Below are 17,633 nucleotides of genomic sequence, written 5' to 3' on the forward strand. Positions count from 1 at the left end.
ATGTTATTAAGCAAAGAATTTGTTGGTCTTTTATAAATTGTTTTAAGAATGCATTGTGGAAAACCAGAAATATTTTAATGTTTAAACGTGAGGTAATTGATCCTGAAAACTGTTACAAGTTGGCTTTAAGTGAAGCATACGTATATTATTTAAGAGATGCTAAGCAGTTGGGCCAGAGGGAGGCCGCATCTAGATGGAGGCCTTCCTTCTGGAATTTTTCTTGATATATGTTATGTGCTTACCCCTGTATTATGTAATTGTGTTATTCTTTCTTTTGAAAAATTCAATGGTTTATACTTTTGTAAATAATCACGGTTTAAACTGTATGTGAAGTTTATCAATAAAGTTGATTGTTAAACCGTATCTGTTCTTATCAGTTTAATATCTGATACGTCCCCTATCTGGGGACCATATATTAAATGGATTTTTAGAACAGGGAGCTGGAATCGGAGCTTGCTCTGTCCACTCCACGCATTGACCTGGTATTGCATTACTTCCAGGATCGGTGCACCCCTTTCCAATTCAGTTGAAAGAAAGAGACAGAGGACTGACCGACCAACAGAGAAGATTGCTGCACCTGGCAAGCTAGCAAAGAGAAAATTGACAGTTGGACGTGGCCTGATGCTGTGACTGACTCTACCTGAAAGGTACTTCATTAATTATTTTCTTTGATTGATTGATTGATTGATTGATTGATTGCAAATGACATTACTGCTGCAAAGTGTCTGATTTGCTGCCATTTTATTCAATTTTAAATGCATTGAATTCTTTTAAAATTTTTGGGCATAAATTTATTTCTGAACTTGCACTTGACCGGACACTTGAATGGGTGTGGTCAAACGGTGGGAGTGGTTTATGCAGATTCGCAAAATTCGGCAAAATCCGCTGGCGTCACAAGATAACATTTGCACATGTCACTTTGCCTTGCACAAAAGTTTTTCTTTTCTTTTTTTTCACTTTTGGTGGCAGGTAGGGAAAACCTGCACAAGCTAATTGATTTCTACTTCATTAAGGGAAAGGAAAAAAAAACAAAAAAAAAAACAAAATAGGGCTGCAGCAGCATGGTGCACACCTTGAGCGGTGCACAGTGAACACGGAAGGGCGCCAGAACAGGTGCCGAGCGCTTGCCATCGCTTCTCGGCCTTATGGCTTACGATCAAGTGCAGTCTTAGGATTGTATTTGGTGTCTAAAGGTTTGCGAAGGGGTACCCGCCACTCGGCCTTAGGGGAAGCCTGGGTGAATAACCTAGGCCTAACCTATGCTGCTATTGGGCTGGCGGCTTAGTCCCCCAAGCAATCGAGAGCGATCGCACTAGGGAAGGCTTCGGCCGGACCGGGTGTTAACCTGAGCGAACATCCGAGCGAATACAAGATATCTTGCGGTTCTGCTTGATATTTTTTTGTGGCGGACAAGACTCTTTGTGACGGACTGTGCAGCGGACAAGGTAGGCATCAGCTTCCCTTCGGGATAGGTCCGGGGTCTGGGGATTGGGGTGGCCGGAAGGTTACCCCCTGTCCTTTGGTGGCCAGAGACCATATCACCTTCTCTTAAACGGAAGGAAAGATCCAAGCTGAGACATGCCTTTCATTATCCAGGATCATGGGGAGACTCCCCTGAAACAGTCCATACGAATCGTTGTTACGGACAAGGCGTTGGTTGCGAAAGATCTGCGGTATATATACGAGAAAATACTGCTAACCAGACTCCGAGTGCGTAAAGAGGAGATATTGTGCTTAAAAAGCACTAAGGACGGTGGTATTGTCTCCTTTAATCAAAAGTGCACATACGACACTGTATGGAAAGAATTGGAGGAGGCTAAAGAGGATGACGAGATCCTAAAAGGCTTTGCCTTCAAATTCTTGGGCGATCACGGTAAAGCCCAAGTTATAATCAACATGTATAGCCCCTTCGTACCTGTGGAGGATATTGCCACCTTCCTCCGGATCTACTGTTGCGAGGTGGCGGGTCCGATGACGGTGGCTAACGTTACCGGGGTGGATGCATGGTCCGGGAAATACCGCTTTGATGTTAAGTTCCGTTCCGCCCCTGTCTCAGGGGGGGGAACGGGAGGATATTGGCATCCACCCCAATTGTTTTACCTCGGGCGAGAAAGAGGATCCCTTTATTTTAATGGGATGGACATCCTCTTCTGCCGTAAGTGTAAAAGATACGGCCACTTAAGAGAAACCTGCACTGAAAAAGTGTGTAATAAGTGTGGGGGCACCGGACACGAGTCCCCAGAATGTAAGAACGCCTGGCGGTGTAACTTGTGTGGGGAGAGTGGGCACAAGTTCACAGAGTGTAAAAGCCGGCACGGGAAATCTAAAGCAGCTAATGCTAGTGGTGAGGGTGCATCTGGCGCAGGTGGCCCGACATCCACTCAGAGCGGAGGAGGTAGTGCGGCTGCGGGGAGCCAACACCAGACCCCCAAAACTGCTGGTCCGGCGGATGCCACGACCCCTAAAACCGCTAATGCGGCCAGTACTGCCAAACCCGCTAATGCAGAAAAATCCGCAACCGCGAAAGGCGGTACGTTCAAAACACCCTCAGTTATGGGTAGCGGGGCTAAGCCCCCTGAGTCGATTGTAAAAAAAAAAGCTGACTTGCAAAGTAGCCCCTCCCCTGCCAAGGGAGTGGGAGCTAAGAGCACTAAAACAGAGGGCGCGTCCGGGGAGCCCCCCCAGAAGGGGGATCTCGCGGAGCGTCCGTCTGATAAGAAACAATGCACTGCCGGTGGAGGGTCTGGTCCTGTTATCGTGCCGGAGACCCAAGTGACATCTGTCGGGAGTATTCCTGGTCCTGGGACAACGTTGGAGGAAGGGATGGACTCAACGCAAACATCTAAAAGAGGCCGAGGACCGTCTGAAGTCACAGATACAGACGAGGAAGGGCAGAGTCATCGTCCCCCAAAACTCTTCGTCCGGCGTGCATCTAAAACACCATCCCAGTCGGGTTCGGATGTGGAGGTTCCTAGGATTGATCCCGTCCAGCCGCCTGGAGAAGTTAGCGGAGGATCCCAGTACATCTCGGAGTTTTCGGATTCTGAAGTCTGATGGGGATCCCAATCAAAATTATCTCACTTAATGTGAGATCTTTAAAGGGCCCTGTCAGGAGGGCCACTTTATTTGATTATTTGGAGAACTATTCATTTGACTTTTGTTTTTTGCAAGAGTGTAACATCCAAAACAGCATGGACTATACATACCTGGCGAGATCCTGGAAGCATGGCTCCTCTGCCTGGTCCGGGGGCAACGACTCTAAGTCCTCCGGCGTCGCAATTCTGAGTAAGGGAGGTCATGTGGACATTTCGGCGATTGAGGAAATCGTGCCGGGAAGGATGTTGCTCGTCAATGCTGTGTTTAAGGGTATACAAGTGCAAATTGTAAATATTTATTGTTCCCCCAACAAGCAGGAACGTGTGGAGCTGTTATCGTTATTGCCTCTCTTCTGTAATGCTTCCTCCCCTCTTATTATAGGGGGAGATTTCAATTGTGTATCTATGGGGGAGCATAGGGGTGGAGGAGGGGTTAATACTAGAGATCGTTCCTCAGGAGTCTTAGCAAATTTTATATCAGACTTTAAACTGATAGATTGCTGGCGTAAATTATTTCCAAATGACTCTGGGCATACTTGGACCAGCAGGGGAATTTCGTCTAGAATTGATTTTATTTTTGCTTCAAGAAATGTATTGCCTGTATCCTTTTCTCTTCACAGTAATTTATTTTCAGATCATATGTTACTAGCTGCTACCCTTGAGTTGGAGGGAGAACAAAAGGTGCAGAAGGGTCCTTGGAGACTTAATACCTCCCTCCTACAGGATCTTGGGGTAAGAGAAGCCTTCTTACAAACATACAGGCATTGGCAGGGCCAGCAAAACTCCTATGGGAATATGTTAGATTGGTGGGAGCAGATTAAAATTAAAATACGTGCTTTCTTCTCAATGGTGGGAAAGAAAAAAGCCCACGAGAGGAAAAATAGCTTTTATGTGCTTAATAAAAGGTTACAAGTTTTACTAAAACTTAAAGAAATTGGTGTAGAGGTTAAAGGGGACATACTCTGTCTAAGAGCAGAGATTGACCGGGTGATAGAAGATCGAGGTAAACAAATAATTTTTAATGCCCGTGTGAGGGATTTGGAGGAGGGGGAGAAATGTTCCCGGTACTTTTTTAAAAAGGCAAACGACAAAAAAGATATTATAACTAGCTTAGAAGGGAAAGATTCTATAGCTGAGATGCTAGACGTAGCTTTTAACTTTTATAAAGATTTATTTGGTTTTAAAGTTATCGATAGCTCCAGCAAGGATTTTATGGGTGGTTTTATTACACGCAAGCTAGACAGACACGATCATGACAAGTTGACAGAAAAATTAACACAGGGTGAGCTGTTGCAGGTAATCCAAAGCTTCGCAACAGGGAAGGTCCCAGGGACTGACGGTATCCCTGTAGAATTTTATATCCAATTCTGGGACATTTTAAAAGACGATCTGTTGTTAATTTTTAACGAGGTTTTAAACGTAGAAATTTTACCCCCCTCATGGAGGGAGGGCATGGTATCTTTGCTTTTTAAAAAAAAGGGTGAGAGGGGTCTTTTAAAAAACTGGCGCCCGATCACGCTTTTAAATGTTGATTACAAGATTTTAGCAAAGTTTTTAGCATTACGTTTAAAACCTTTTACTGATAAGTTAATCCACCCGAGCCAAACATGTGGTGTTCCAGGTAGGAGCATCACGGAATCTTTAAACCTTTTAAGAGATCTCATGTGGTACCAGAAGGAAAGGGGTCAGGGCCTGGCAATTATGTCGCTTGATTTCGAAAAGGCCTTTGACCGGGTATCACATGAGTATCTTTTTAGTGTTTTATCCCTTATGAATATTCCTAGTTTTATATTGTCTAAAATTAAATTATTATACCAGTCTTGTTTTAGCAAAATTTCAGTGAATGGGTTTTTAACCAGGGGGGTTCCTTTATTATCTGGCGTAAAGCAAGGTTGTCCGCTATCGCCTTTCTTATTTATTTGCGCCATAGAGCCCCTGCTGGCACTCCTTAGAAAAGATAAATTAATACGTGGAGTACCTATCCCTGGTGGAAGAGGTAATGATGTTAAAATCCTCGGATACATGGATGACGTGACCATCACGTGTACCGGGTCACCATCACTGAGGAGAGCGTTAACTAATACACAGATTTTTTGCTCTGGATCTGGTTTTAAATTGAACATAGAGAAGTGTGATTGTTTTTATTTTGGTCCCTGGGATTCTTCGGAGGTCCCAGGAATAGTGATGCAACAGAACCATATAAAAATTTTAGGAATTATTTTTAATTACGTCAATAATGGGGTTTTAAGTTGGGACGCCGTGATCTCCAGAGCTGAGAAAAAATTCTCAATCTGGAAACTAAGAAACCTCACAATGGAGGGAAAAATTTTAATAATAAAATCTGTCATAATCCCTATGTTTTTATATGTTGCAATGGTTTTCCCCCCCTCGATTTTATATATAAAAAAGATGACTAAAATATGTTTCCACTTCCTATGGGGGTCAAGGATGGAGAAACTGAAAAGGGAAATTATGTATAAAAAGAAGGAGAACGGGGGTAGAGATATTCCCGACTTTTTTAAATTTTTCTACATAAAATATTTTAGTTTCTGTTTTAAATGTTTTTCTATGGGGAGTGCTTTTAGTTCTTTTCTTAAATATACGTGTGGCATGGTTTTTAAAAGATGGTTTAGGGTTCCCTTGGGGTCCCCGGTTTTACTATGTCCACCTAAACATTATGTGATTTTAGAAAGAACAATAAGGCTTTTTAAACTCCAGGAAACTGACCCAAACATTTTAAAAGACCAAAGGAAATTAACAGCGTTTTGCAGAGTCGGGGAAATAACTGAAAGAGTTGGTGGGTTTACCGGAACCAGGTCTCTAGTGGTGTGGAGGAACGTTTTTGGTAAGTTCCTGGCGAACAGCCACAGGGACCTGGCCTGGTCGATTATACACCAGTGCCTGCCCACAAGAGATTTTCAGCACAGGAGGGGCCTGGTGGCATCGGCCAGCTGTGTAAGGTGTAGCAACAGAGAGACAGTACTGCATGCCATATGGAACTGTGGGTTTGCCCAGGAGGTGTGGAGGTGGGCGGGCCCCCTTTTTAAAGAGGTATGTGGTCTCAAAGATTTTAATCATACCTATGTATTTTATGGTTCCTTTATATGCCCTGATGTTATTAAGCAAAGAATTTGTTGGTCTTTTATAAATTGTTTTAAGAATGCATTGTGGAAAACCAGAAATATTTTAATGTTTAAACGTGAGGTAATTGATCCTGAAAACTGTTACAAGTTGGCTTTAAGTGAAGCATACGTATATTATTTAAGAGATGCTAAGCAGTTGGGCCAGAGGGAGGCCGCATCTAGATGGAGGCCTTCCTTCTGGAATTTTTCTTGATATATGTTATGTGCTTACCCCTGTATTATGTAATTGTGTTATTCTTTCTTTTGAAAAATTCAATGGTTTATACTTTTGTAAATAATCACGGTTTAAACTGTATGTGAAGTTTATCAATAAAGTTGATTGTTAAACCGTATCTGTTCTTATCAGTTTAATATCTGATACGTCCCCTATCTGGGGACCATATATTAAATGGATTTTTAGAACAGGGAGCTGGAATCGGAGCTTGCTCTGTCCACTCCACGCATTGACCTGGTATTGCATTACTTCCAGGATCGGTGCACCCCTTTCCAATTCAGTTGAAAGAAAGAGACAGAGGACTGACCGACCAACAGAGAAGATTGCTGCACCTGGCAAGCTAGCAAAGAGAAAATTGACAGTTGGACGTGGCCTGATGCTGTGACTGACTCTACCTGAAAGGTACTTCATTAATTATTTTCTTTGATTGATTGATTGATTGATTGATTGATTGCAAATGACATTACTGCTGCAAAGTGTCTGATTTGCTGCCATTTTATTCAATTTTAAATGCATTGAATTCTTTTAAAATTTTTGGGCATAAATTTATTTCTGAACTTGCACTTGACCGGACACTTGAATGGGTGTGGTCAAACGGTGGGAGTGGTTTATGCAGATTCGCAAAATTCGGCAAAATCCGCTGGCGTCACAAGATAACATTTGCACATGTCACTTTGCCTTGCACAAAAGTTTTTCTTTTCTTTTTTTTCACTTTTGGTGGCAGGTAGGGAAAACCTGCACAAGCTAATTGATTTCTACTTCATTAAGGGAAAGGAAAAAAAAACAAAAAAAAAAACAAAATAGGGCTGCAGCAGCATGGTGCACACCTTGAGCGGTGCACAGTGAACACGGAAGGGCGCCAGAACAGGTGCCGAGCGCTTGCCATCGCTTCTCGGCCTTCTGGCTAAGATCAAGTGTAGTATCTGTTCTTATCAGTTTAATATCTGATACGTCCCCTATCTGGGGACCATATATTAAATGGATTTTTAGAACAGGGAGCTGGAATCGGAGCTTGCTCTGTCCACTCCACGCATTGACCTGGTATTGCATTACTTCCAGGATCGGTGCACCCCTTTCCAATTCAGTTGAAAGAAAGAGACAGAGGACTGACCGACCAACAGAGAAGATTGCTGCACCTGGCAAGCTAGCAAAGAGAAAATTGACAGTTGGACGTGGCCTGATGCTGTGACTGACTCTACCTGAAAGGTACTTCATTAATTATTTTCTTTGATTGATTGATTGATTGATTGATTGATTGCAAATGACATTACTGCTGCAAAGTGTCTGATTTGCTGCCATTTTATTCAATTTTAAATGCATTGAATTCTTTTAAAATTTTTGGGCATAAATTTATTTCTGAACTTGCACTTGACCGGACACTTGAATGGGTGTGGTCAAACGGTGGGAGTGGTTTATGCAGATTCGCAAAATTCGGCAAAATCCGCTGGCGTCACAAGATAACATTTGCACATGTCACTTTGCCTTGCACAAAAGTTTTTCTTTTCTTTTTTTTCACTTTTGGTGGCAGGTAGGGAAAACCTGCACAAGCTAATTGATTTCTACTTCATTAAGGGAAAGGAAAAAAAAACAAAAAAAAAAACAAAATAGGGCTGCAGCAGCATGGTGCACACCTTGAGCGGTGCACAGTGAACACGGAAGGGCGCCAGAACAGGTGCCGAGCGCTTGCCATCGCTTCTCGGCCTTCTGGCTAAGATCAAGTGTAGTATCTGTTCTTATCAGTTTAATATCTGATACGTCCCCTATCTGGGGACCATATATTAAATGGATTTTTAGAACAGGGAGCTGGAATCGGAGCTTGCTCTGTCCACTCCACGCATTGACCTGGTATTGCATTACTTCCAGGATCGGTGCACCCCTTTCCAATTCAGTTGAAAGAAAGAGACAGAGGACTGACCGACCAACAGAGAAGATTGCTGCACCTGGCAAGCTAGCAAAGAGAAAATTGACAGTTGGACGTGGCCTGATGCTGTGACTGACTCTACCTGAAAGGTACTTCATTAATTATTTTCTTTGATTGATTGATTGATTGATTGATTGATTGCAAATGACATTACTGCTGCAAAGTGTCTGATTTGCTGCCATTTTATTCAATTTTAAATGCATTGAATTCTTTTAAAATTTTTGGGCATAAATTTATTTCTGAACTTGCACTTGACCGGACACTTGAATGGGTGTGGTCAAACGGTGGGAGTGGTTTATGCAGATTCGCAAAATTCGGCAAAATCCGCTGGCGTCACAAGATAACATTTGCACATGTCACTTTGCCTTGCACAAAAGTTTTTCTTTTCTTTTTTTTCACTTTTGGTGGCAGGTAGGGAAAACCTGCACAAGCTAATTGATTTCTACTTCATTAAGGGAAAGGAAAAAAAAACAAAAAAAAAAACAAAATAGGGCTGCAGCAGCATGGTGCACACCTTGAGCGGTGCACAGTGAACACGGAAGGGCGCCAGAACAGGTGCCGAGCGCTTGCCATCGCTTCTCGGCCTTTTGGCTAAGATCAAGTGTAGTCCTGGTGCTGTTTAGTGTATCAGGGCTGCCAAAGATCTTAGCCGGAGGTGCCCCGGGTACCCTCTACTCTGCCTGGTAGGGAAGGTCAGGTTCATAGCCTGGCTGGAACTACCTGCTGCTATTGGGTTTGAGGCTTAGTCCCGGGGCAACGAGGAGCGATCACCTGGAGAATCTACTGAGGCTCGCAGGTTCTGAGCTAAATACCGCTTGACTAATACGGTTTTTCTTGTCTTTTGACATGGAGCTGAGAAGGAAGAAGTTCTGCCTGAGGTTCTTCCTTAAGAAAGATGCCGCTAAAGCCGATGACTGGTCGGAGATGTCGGTGGTGAGGATTCTGGAGGATTGCCTGATGGTGCGGAAAGAGGACGTCCTGGCCATGCAATGGAACGCCACCAAGAGGTCTTGCGATGTCACCTTCACTTCGGAGCAACTGTGTTCGGAGGCCTTCCTCAGATGGTACGGGGGCGGGACCACTGGAGTCAGGGACCGAGTGAGCTGCTTGACTTCCTTGCACGGTGGCTGGAAATCGCTGGTCGTTTCAATGGATGATCCTTTTGTGGATGCAGCGGGCATTATGGATTATATGAGACTTTATGTGCCTATGTGCAGGTTCAAAAAGGACTTATTGAACCAAGCCGGATATTGGACTGGCAAAAGACGTTTTTCAGTTTGGATAGAGGAAAAGGACATGGACATATTTAATGGAGCAATCCAGTTTGGCGGTAAGACTGGTTTTGCCTTTTGGGAGGACTTTAAGGGGAAATCCCCTAAGAAAAAGGAGAAAGAGACTGTGTTGCCGGAGGAGGAAAATTTCCTGGACAAGACAGAGACTGAGAGTGTCTTTTCGGAGACTGTTATTTCTGATATTTCTTTTGCAGATTTAACTCCTGTTTGTGATGGTTTGCAGGAGCCTGGTAATCAAAAATGTAAAAAAATGATGATATGTATGGAACAAGTAAAAGAATGTGAATTGATATTGGAAGAGGTGGTAGAGAAGGAATTAATTGTAGAAAATGTAAAAGTGACTGAGAGTAAGGTTCTGAAGGTGGGAACAAAGGAAAAGATGTTAGTTAATGTTAAAGACTTTAAAAATAGTAAAGAGGGAGGGGATTATGTAAGAGGGAGGTTTCCTGAAATAAAAGAATCAATAGGTAACTATGAGGATTTTATAAGGGAATTAAAGGAAGTATTCCTTAAAGATAAGGAAGAGTTTATCAAAAGATATATTTTTCTTGATTTTTTGAAACAGTATTTTTTGGGGGTAGATTTGCAAGACTGGGCACAGGGAGCGGTGGAGGCCTTGGTCATGTTTGCAGTAGTGAATGGTTATTTGAGAGATAAGGGATAAAAACTGGGAAATAAAGGAATAGAGATGAGAAATGTAAATTAAGGTGGATAAGGTTATTCTATGTGATGTATTTGTATGTCTTGTGTTTATGTGTGTAAACTAAGTTGGAAATACTGATGATGATGCGTGTTTTTGTAATTTTGTATAAAAAGAAAGTTGAAGATATGTGTATTGTTTATATGTATTGTAAATATTTTGTTTAATAAAATGCTACCCATTGTGGTAGACTTCAACTTAAAAAAAATCTGTTCTTATCAGTTTAATATCTGATACGTCCCCTATCTGGGGACCATATATTAAATGGATTTTTAGAACAGGGAGCTGGAATCGGAGCTTGCTCTGTCCACTCCACGCATTGACCTGGTATTGCATTACTTCCAGGATCGGTGCACCCCTTTCCAATTCAGTTGAAAGAAAGAGACAGAGGACTGACCGACCAACAGAGAAGATTGCTGCACCTGGCAAGCTAGCAAAGAGAAAATTGACAGTTGGACGTGGCCTGATGCTGTGACTGACTCTACCTGAAAGGTACTTCATTAATTATTTTCTTTGATTGATTGATTGATTGATTGATTGATTGCAAATGACATTACTGCTGCAAAGTGTCTGATTTGCTGCCATTTTATTCAATTTTAAATGCATTGAATTCTTTTAAAATTTTTGGGCATAAATTTATTTCTGAACTTGCACTTGACCGGACACTTGAATGGGTGTGGTCAAACGGTGGGAGTGGTTTATGCAGATTCGCAAAATTCGGCAAAATCCGCTGGCGTCACAAGATAACATTTGCACATGTCACTTTGCCTTGCACAAAAGTTTTTCTTTTCTTTTTTTTCACTTTTGGTGGCAGGTAGGGAAAACCTGCACAAGCTAATTGATTTCTACTTCATTAAGGGAAAGGAAAAAAAAACAAAAAAAAAAACAAAATAGGGCTGCAGCAGCATGGTGCACACCTTGAGCGGTGCACAGTGAACACGGAAGGGCGCCAGAACAGGTGCCGAGCGCTTGCCATCGCTTCTCGGCCTTATGCCTAAGACCAAGTGTCATAGCTTGGTCTGGGTGGGAGAGCCGGTGTGATCGGGGGTCCGCCCTAGCCTTCTGGAAAGGACCGGAGCCATTTTCGTGCCAAGGGCATTTTTTCCATAGGAAACCATGACATCGGAACGCCATACCATCAGGTTCGTCTGTCAAAAAAGCATCACTGGAGAAGCAGGTTTGAAACACTTCATTGAAAAGGTACTGGAGGAATTGTTGCAGGTTGATGTTAAGCAAGTTTATTGCATCCAGCAATTTAACCACATAAAGACTTTTGACGTGTCATTTTATGAAGGTGGACTCTGCCTTAATACCTTTGAGAACACCAAAAAGTTTGCCAACCATGCTTATTTGCAAGACTTTACTGTGATCCCTCTGTTCTCTCAATTTGAAAAGGTTGTGACTGTACATATGTATAACCCATATTTGGAGAGAAAGTTGGTTAAAGCATTTCTGGGGCACTACTGCTCCTCTGTAAGGGGGGCAGTGGACCAGAAAAACTATAGAGGGGTTTACACTGGATTTTCCAAGTATTGGGTTAAATTCAAACCGGACCCAAGCGGAATTGGTGGAGTTATGCACCCTCCAGCAAACTTTACATTAGCTGGAGAGAGGGGGTTTTTGAGTTATCCCGGCCAACCACAGTATTGCCGTATTTGTCATCGTTTTGGCCACACAAAGGAATCCTGCGATGTGGGTGAGGCATGTAGGAACTGTGGGGCGACAGGTCACAGAGCTGACAAGTGCACTGAGGTGCGTAAATGCGACATATGTGGAGATACGGGACATACCTGCAGGAGGTGTCCAGAGGCCTCTGAGGAAGTCTTATTCCGGCTTGAGATGGAGGGGCGGATGGGCAGGAGTCTGGAGCGGCGAAGTTACGCCAGTGTGGTGAGCGCCCCTGCTGTTGGGGGCGCCGCTGCGGCTGTGACTGACCCGCCGGACTACGCCGAGTCAGACATACTGGGTGAGGTACAAGCGGCGGCATTGGAGGGGTTAATGGGCGCAGCTGAAGCGTGCAGCTCGGCTACGGCCGTGGCTGTAGCAGAGGCTGTGCTTGTGACCCCGCCCGGGCCAACTGTAATACCCGAGACCCCTGTATTAACCTCTGTACGGGACGCAATGGATGTTCTGGACTCTGCCTTGGAGGAGATGGTGGAGGAGGTGGTGTCCCCCAGTGTAAGCGGGGTGCGCCCCTCTGAAGTTATTGAATCCATGGAACTATCTGATGTCATTCCGCCAACCCAGGCTGCCAAACCAGCTGCAGCAGTGAGGGGGTTAAAGTCCAAACTGCCAGAAGTTTCCTCTGCTAAGAAGCAGAAAGTCGACCCAGAGCATGCTGGGAGCTCTGCTTCTGCAATACCCAAATTAGCAAAGCCTGTATTTTTGCCCATATTACCTGCTTCTCCTGCTTCTCCTGCTTCTCCTGCCGCTCCGGTGTCTCCGCTGTCCCCGGCATCATCTGTGGGGACGAGTTACCTGGAGGAGGGAGGAATTGATGAGTTAAAACGCATCACGCAGTTTCGGTCAGGTACCTGACAAGTGTGAATTCCGTGTTACCCACTAACATCTTCTTTCAATGCCAGCCTCACTCAAGATTTGCTCTCAGAACGTGAGGGTTTTTTCTGCTGCAGGGAGAAGATCTGCCATCTTGGACTTCCTGGCCACTAAAAAGTGCGACATAGTTTGCGTTCAAGAGTGCGGCCTAAACCGCATGCCGCGACGGAACGAATGGAACGGTATCGCTAAGTGGTCTTACACAAGCAGCAACAAAAATGACGGGGTGGGGGTATTATTGCAAAACCCTGATATTTGTGTTAAAAATTTTTCTGTTATTGAACCTGGCAGGTGTATCATGCTGGGGCTTTCATACCTAGGTTGGGATTTCCGCCTCATCAACACATATGCTCACACTTGTAAAAACAACAGGTTAGCATTGTTTGAGAAATTACGTTTTTATTTACAGGGTACGACTCCAGTTATCATGTGTGGTGACTATAACTGCACGTATGACAAAGTGAGTAGAGGCTGTGCCAAGCAATCAGGTACGGATATAACTGGTAACAAACTCAAATCTTTACTGAGTGAATTTAACCTGGTAGATGTTGGTGGTGTAAAAGACGCGGGTGATACATATTTCTCGGATAGCGGGAAAACCGCGTCCCGAATTGATTATTTCTTGACATCTGGTAAAACTGTAGAGTGTACAAACCTTACACAGGATCGTGTATGCTTTTCGGACCATGTCTGCATGGTCGCCACCTTTCAGGTGGGCCAAGTCCAGTATGGACGTGGGTTGTGGCGGTTAAACGCCAGATTATTGCGCAACCCCGCTGTTAAAAAAAGGTTCGCAGCCAGCTACAACGGCTGGAAACAAAAAATCAGCTCATTCCCCAACATTATTGAGTGGTGGTTGTGGGTAAAGTTTAAAATTTCCTCCTTCTTTAAGAGGGAAGGACGTAAAAACGCCAAAGAACGGCGTCTCAGGTATTACTGGCAGTGCAAGAGACTGCTTTATCTTCAAAAAATAAAGGAGCTGGGCTACAATGTCCAGGCTGCCTTAAATAGAGAAAAGCAACTGGTAAACAACTGGTTTATTAACAAAGGAAAGGAAATTCAATTTAGGTCCCGGGTAAAGCATAAAGAGTTTAATGAAAAGTGTACAACCTATTTTTTCAAAAAAATGTGCAGTGGCAAGGATGTTATGGAAGGTGTGTATGGTGTGAATGGGGCTGAAGTGAATGGTGAAGGGATGTTGGGTGTGGTGCGTGATTTTTATGCTAGGTTGTTTGAAAGGAAGGTGTGTGATCTGGGGGTGGATGATGACTTTTTGGATGTGGTTGTGAATAAGGTGCCTGAGAGTGAGAGTGGTGTTTTGTTGGATGATGTGACAGTAAGTGAGATTGGGGATGTGGTGAGAAAGTTGAGTAAGAATAAGGCGCCTGGGTGTGATGGGTTGATAAATGAATTTTACGTATGGTACTGGGATATGATTGGTGCGGAAGTAGTGCGAGTGATGGTAAGCTTGTTTGAGGGACAGAGTATGCCTGCGGCAATGAAAAAAGGCACGGTGAAGCTCCTCTTTAAAAAGGGGGACAAGAAAAATGTAGCGAATTGGCGCCCTATCTCGCTGCTTAACGCAGATTATAAAATCTTCGCCAAAATATTGGGCAACAGGCTGCGGCAAGTAATCCATCACGTCATCCAGGAGGAGCAAACCTGTGCTATACCGGGGAGAAGTATGCATGAGAATACGGTATGTATGAGAGATGTGTTGGTGGACTGTAAGGAGCGAGGGAAAGGTATGATAGTGTGCGCGCTTGATTTCGAAAAGGCGTTTGACAGAGTGGGTCACGAGTACTTGTTTAAATTGTTAGAGAGGATGGGTTTGCCTGAGAAATTTGTGCGTTTATTGTATGGGTTGTATGAAGGTGCAAGGAGTTGCGTGTTAGTGAATGGGATGGTGAGTGGTGAGTTTGTGGTGGCGTCTGGGGTGCGGCAGGGTTGTCCCCTGTCCCCCATGTTATTTGTCTGCGCCATAGAACCGCTACTGTCCATGATACGCGCTGACAAAGTAATCAAAGGCGTATTTATTCCAGGCTCCAAGGGGTGTGCAATAAAGGTTCTAGCGTACATGGATGATGTGTGTGTGTTGTGTGAGAATATGTGTGATGTGCAGAGAGCGAAGTTGTGTGTAAGTTTATTTTGTGTGGGTACTGGTTTCAAAATTAACTGGCAAAAAAGTGAATTCAAGCCTTTTTTCTTCAATACAAACATCACTGACCCTGACATGCAAAAGGTGTCCGGGGATATCAAAATCCTTGGTATTAAATACAGTGAGGACCTTAAGGGGTTAACGAATTGGGAGGAACTCCAGTCAAAAATTCAAAGCAAATTCAGCTTCTGGAGGCTACGGGAGCTCACATTCACAGGCAAGTTGCTTGTAATTAAAAGTATAATTCTCCCTATGATCCTGTTCGTGGCTACTGTCTTCCCACCGAATGATATGTTTCTCAAAAAGACATGCAGATTGTTGTTTATTTTTTTCTGGGGCAGTACGGTGGAGAAAGCTAGACGGGAGGTTCTATGCAAATCTAGGAGGCTGGGGGGACAAAACTTCCCAGACCTCTCTGTGTTTATTGGTTTAAACTATGTAAAATTTTTTGTACTTTCATTGCAGAAAAAGACCAAAGCTGCATGCATGGTAAGGTACTTGGCCGGTACAGTAGTAAGGCACTTAAACTGGCCTATTGATTATAAAAATTGCCCATATGCCTTTCACTGCCCTAAGCAGTACACATATGCTGCAGACTTCCTTAAAAAACACCAGTTGGAACATATCCCTATGGTTAGATTTGTGTCTGACAAAAAAAGTCTTTCAAAATTGTGTACCAACCAGGTACAGTGTCCCATACTTGGCCTAACTTCCGCAAAAGCAAAGGAAGTGTGGGATAAAATATATAAATATGACATATCAAATGCGCAGAAAGACGTAATGTGGTTATCGGCTCAAAATGTTTTGCCGGTCAGGTGCTCTCAACATAGGAGGGGCCTGGCGACTTCCGCAAACTGTCCCAGAACCGGATGTGCTGGTGAGGAGGACGTCCACCATCTCTTTTGGGGATGTCAGTATGCGAGGCAAGTATGGAAGAGTGTGAACGGTGTATGTAAGGAAATGACTGGGTTGGAATGTTTGTCGGGAGAGTTTGTGATGTATGGGTTGGTGAAACTAAGAAGCGTCAAAGCACGGGTTCTATGGATCTTTTTGTCCTGTGTAAAAGAGGTTCTGTGGAACAGCAGAAATATTTACGTGTTTAAAAAAGAGGAATTGAGCATAACTGATTGTCGTAATATGGTCTTGGAAAAGCTTTATTTTCACTATCAGGTGGACGCAAGTAAAAACCTGGATGCGGAAGGGTTCTGGAAGTTCTCCAAATGGAGAAGTCTGTTAACTTGATTTGTTTGTGTTTTCCTTTCTGTAAACTCTGTTAAAATTAAAATTGCGGAAATAACCCAAATCTGCATGATGAATGGATTGGACTGATAAAGTATTTGCCCAGTACCAATCCATATCTGAGAGATATGGAAAAAAAAAAAAAAAAAAAAAAAAAAAAAAAAAAAAAAAATCTGTTCTTATCAGTTTAATATCTGATACGTCCCCTATCTGGGGACCATATATTAAATGGATTTTTAGAACAGGGAGCTGGAATCGGAGCTTGCTCTGTCCACTCCACGCATTGACCTGGTATTGCATTACTTCCAGGATCGGTGCACCCCTTTCCAATTCAGTTGAAAGAAAGAGACAGAGGACTGACCGACCAACAGAGAAGATTGCTGCACCTGGCAAGCTAGCAAAGAGAAAATTGACAGTTGGACGTGGCCTGATGCTGTGACTGACTCTACCTGAAAGGTACTTCATTAATTATTTTCTTTGATTGATTGATTGATTGATTGATTGATTGCAAATGACATTACTGCTGCAAAGTGTCTGATTTGCTGCCATTTTATTCAATTTTAAATGCATTGAATTCTTTTAAAATTTTTGGGCATAAATTTATTTCTGAACTTGCACTTGACCGGACACTTGAATGGGTGTGGTCAAACGGTGGGAGTGGTTTATGCAGATTCGCAAAATTCGGCAAAATCCGCTGGCGTCACAAGATAACATTTGCACATGTCACTTTGCCTTGCACAAAAGTTTTTCTTTTCTTTTTTTTCACTTTTGGTGGCAGGTAGGGAAAACCTGCACAAGCTAATTGATTTCTACTTCATTAAGGGAAAGGAAAAAAAAACAAAAAAAAAAACAAAATAGGGCTGCAGCAGCATGGTGCACACCTTGAGCGGTGCACAGTGAACACGGAAGGGCGCCAGAACAGGTGCCGAGCGCTTGCCATCGCTTCTCGGCCTTCTGGCTAAGATCAAGTGTAGTATCTGTTCTTATCAGTTTAATATCTGATACGTCCCCTATCTGGGGACCATATATTAAATGGATTTTTAGAACAGGGAGCTGGAATCGGAGCTTGCTCTGTCCACTCCACGCATTGACCTGGTATTGCATTACTTCCAGGATCGGTGCACCCCTTTCCAATTCAGTTGAAAGAAAGAGACAGAGGACTGACCGACCAACAGAGAAGATTGCTGCACCTGGCAAGCTAGCAAAGAGAAAATTGACAGTTGGACGTGGCCTGATGCTGTGACTGACTCTACCTGAAAGGTACTTCATTAATTATTTTCTTTGATTGATTGATTGATTGATTGATTGATTGCAA

General features: G+C 43.4%; 4 non-coding genes and 3 pseudogenes across 4 annotated transcripts; all 7 read left to right on the plus strand.

Annotated features, from left to right (window-relative positions):
• Positions 1-340: 340 nt before the first annotated feature.
• LOC142187137 (U2 spliceosomal RNA) lies at positions 341-516 on the plus strand (annotated as a pseudogene).
• Positions 517-6,547: 6,031 nt separating this feature from the next.
• LOC142187138 (U2 spliceosomal RNA) lies at positions 6,548-6,723 on the plus strand (annotated as a pseudogene).
• Positions 6,724-7,336: 613 nt separating this feature from the next.
• On the plus strand, positions 7,337-7,527 carry LOC142187202 (U2 spliceosomal RNA). The gene has a single exon (XR_012712543.1). It is a non-coding gene; the product is annotated as a U2 spliceosomal RNA (small nuclear RNA).
• Positions 7,528-8,140: 613 nt separating this feature from the next.
• Positions 8,141-8,331, plus strand: LOC142187080 (U2 spliceosomal RNA). Its single transcript, XR_012712447.1, has one exon. It is a non-coding gene; the product is annotated as a U2 spliceosomal RNA (small nuclear RNA).
• A 2,208-nt stretch (positions 8,332-10,539) lies between these two features.
• Positions 10,540-10,726, plus strand: LOC142187142 (U2 spliceosomal RNA). The gene has a single exon (XR_012712496.1). It is a non-coding gene; the product is annotated as a U2 spliceosomal RNA (small nuclear RNA).
• A 5,703-nt stretch (positions 10,727-16,429) lies between these two features.
• Positions 16,430-16,643, plus strand: LOC142187151 (U2 spliceosomal RNA; annotated as a pseudogene).
• A 613-nt stretch (positions 16,644-17,256) lies between these two features.
• On the plus strand, positions 17,257-17,447 carry LOC142187081 (U2 spliceosomal RNA). Its single transcript, XR_012712448.1, has one exon. It is a non-coding gene; the product is annotated as a U2 spliceosomal RNA (small nuclear RNA).
• Positions 17,448-17,633: the final 186 nt, after the last annotated feature.

The sequence above is a fragment of the Leptodactylus fuscus genome, unplaced genomic scaffold, assembly GCF_031893055.1.
Source record: "Leptodactylus fuscus isolate aLepFus1 unplaced genomic scaffold, aLepFus1.hap2 HAP2_SCAFFOLD_134, whole genome shotgun sequence".
Taxonomy (NCBI): domain Eukaryota; kingdom Metazoa; phylum Chordata; class Amphibia; order Anura; family Leptodactylidae; genus Leptodactylus; species Leptodactylus fuscus.